Source organism: Hemibagrus wyckioides, linkage group LG28 (assembly GCF_019097595.1).
Source record: "Hemibagrus wyckioides isolate EC202008001 linkage group LG28, SWU_Hwy_1.0, whole genome shotgun sequence".
In the NCBI taxonomy this organism is placed as follows: domain Eukaryota; kingdom Metazoa; phylum Chordata; class Actinopteri; order Siluriformes; family Bagridae; genus Hemibagrus; species Hemibagrus wyckioides.
This window is the reverse complement of record NC_080737.1, coordinates 2,064,524-2,067,023: the sequence shown is the minus strand read 5'-3', so window position 1 is coordinate 2,067,023 and position 2,500 is coordinate 2,064,524.

Here is a 2,500-nt window from a genome sequence, read left to right as displayed (position 1 = left end):
AGGAGTGTGTTCTGCTCTTCTTATAGGAGTGTGTTCTGCTCTTCTTATAGGAGTGTGTTCTGCTCTTCTTATAGGAGTGTGTTCTGCTCTTATAGGAGTGTGTTCTGCTCTTATAGGAGTGTGTTCTGCTCTTATAGGAGTGTGTTCTGCTCTTCTTATAGGAGTGTGTTCTGCTCTTCTTATAGGAGTGTGTTCTGCTCTTATAGGAGTGTGTTCTGCTCTTCTTATAGGAGTGTGTTCTGCTCTTCTTATAGGAGTGTGTTCTGCTCTTCTTATAGGAGTGTGTTCTGCTCTTCTTATAGGAGTGTGTTCTGCTCTTCTTATAGGAGTGTGTTCTGCTCTTGTAGGAGTGTGTTCTGCTCTTCTTATAGGAGTGTGTTCTGCTCTTCTTATAGGAGTGTGTTCTGCTCTTGTAGGAGTGTGTTCTGCTCTTCTTATAGGAGTGTGTTCTGCTCTTCTTATAGGAGTGTGTTCTGCTCTTATAGGAGTGTGTTCTGCTCTTCTTATAGGAGTGTGTTCTGCTCTTCTTATAGGAGTGTGTTCTGCTCTTATAGGAGTGTGTTCTGCTCTTGTAGGAGTGTGTTCTGCTCTTGTAGGAGTGTGTTCTGCTCTTCTTATAGGAGTGTGTTCTGCTCTTCTTATAGGAGTGTGTTCTGCTCTTCTTATAGGAGTGTGTTCTGCTCTTGTAGGAGTGTGTTCTGCTCTTCTTATAGGAGTGTGTTCTGCTCTTCTTATAGGAGTGTGTTCTGCTCTTATAGGAGTGTGTTCTGCTCTTCTTATAGGAGTGTGTTCTGCTCTTCTTATAGGAGTGTGTTCTGCTCTTCTTATAGGAGTGTGTTCTGCTCTTCTTATAGGAGTGTGTTCTGCTCTTATAGGAGTGTGTTCTGCTCTTATAGGAGTGTGTTCTGCTCTTATAGGAGTGTGTTCTGCTCTTATAGGAGTGTGTTCTGCTCTTCTTATAGGAGTGTGTTCTGCTCTTATAGGAGTGTGTTCTGCTCTTCTTATAGGAGTGTGTTCTGCTCTTCTTATAGGAGTGTGTTCTGCTCTTCTTATAGGAGTGTGTTCTGCTCTTCTTATAGGAGTGTGTTCTGCTCTTATAGGAGTGTGTTCTGCTCTTATAGGAGTGTGTTCTGCTCTTATAGGAGTGTGTTCTGCTCTTCTTATAGGAGTGTGTTCTGCTCTTATAGGAGTGTGTTCTGCTCTTCTTATAGGAGTGTGTTCTGCTCTTCTTATAGGAGTGTGTTCTGCTCTTATAGGAGTGTGTTCTGCTCTTATAGGAGTGTGTTCTGCTCTTATAGGAGTGTGTTCTGCTCTTATAGGAGTGTGTTCTGCTCTTATAGGAGTGTGTTCTGCTCTTCTTCCTCAAACATTTTTGTAAAATGATTCTTTTTTAAAAACTCGCTGGTTAGAGTTTGTTATTTAAACCAAAAAAAAAGACACAATAAAGAGGTTTTTTTTTTAAACACTGGGATGTGTGTGTGAGTGTGTGTGTTTATGTATGTGTGCGTGCGTGTGTGTGTGTGTAAAGTCCCAGCAGGAGAAGTGAAAGACAAAAGCCTGAAATTGTCCTCACACCACAGAGAGAGAGACCAAGCCCAGGTGGAGACGGGGTGTGTGTGTGTGTGTGTGTGTGTAACAGAGAGAGAGATTAGGACTTAGCGAGCTCAGCAGGTGGTTATAAAGATGCGCAGGAGCTCGTTAAGCGTGCATTAGCAAACTGAACGGCTCTCCTGCAATCCTCTTCACATGCAAAGTAGACTGAAGGATCCGGTTCCGGTCCCAGTTCCAGTTCCACCTGAAGGGAAATCCGACACCAGATTCCTCTTTTGTTTAATACTGTACTACTGTTTTTTTTTTTTTTGAGCTACTAAACTAGCTAGCTTTTTTTCTCAAACACTTACCTGCTAGTTAAACTTTATACCTCATTACCGCACAGCTAGCAAGCTTCAGATCTTTAGCTACGAGATCTTACAGGATCTTTAGCTTTCTGTCTGCTTCTGTCTGTGTTTCTGAAGAGAATGTAGAGCAGAAAGTTTAACCCTGTGTGTGTGTTATTATAAATATATAAATAAATAAATATAAAGCTCGAGCGTGTCCTGATTAATCTCACAGAAAACGTTTCATCGGGTTTTTGTTACATTTCTGTTTTATTTTGGTGAAATTGAAATAATCATAAAGCTTCCTGAAGCTAGATCTTTTCCTGCAGGAGACGTTTAGTGTTCGGATTCAGTCTAGAAAGTTAACTAATTTAATAAAACTAATTTATAATTATAAAATGTATTTATTTATTTTTATCATTACTTTTATTTGCAGTGCCGCAGAAATGTAAGAAATTTTGTTTGTGTGAAGTTTATGTGTGTTTTTAATGGAAGATCTCTGGTATATGTTTCCATTTGTTTTAATACACACCGACATGTAGAGAGAGAAATAAATAAATAAAAAGACAGACAGACAGACAGACAGACAGACAGACAGACAGATAGATAGATAGATAGATAGA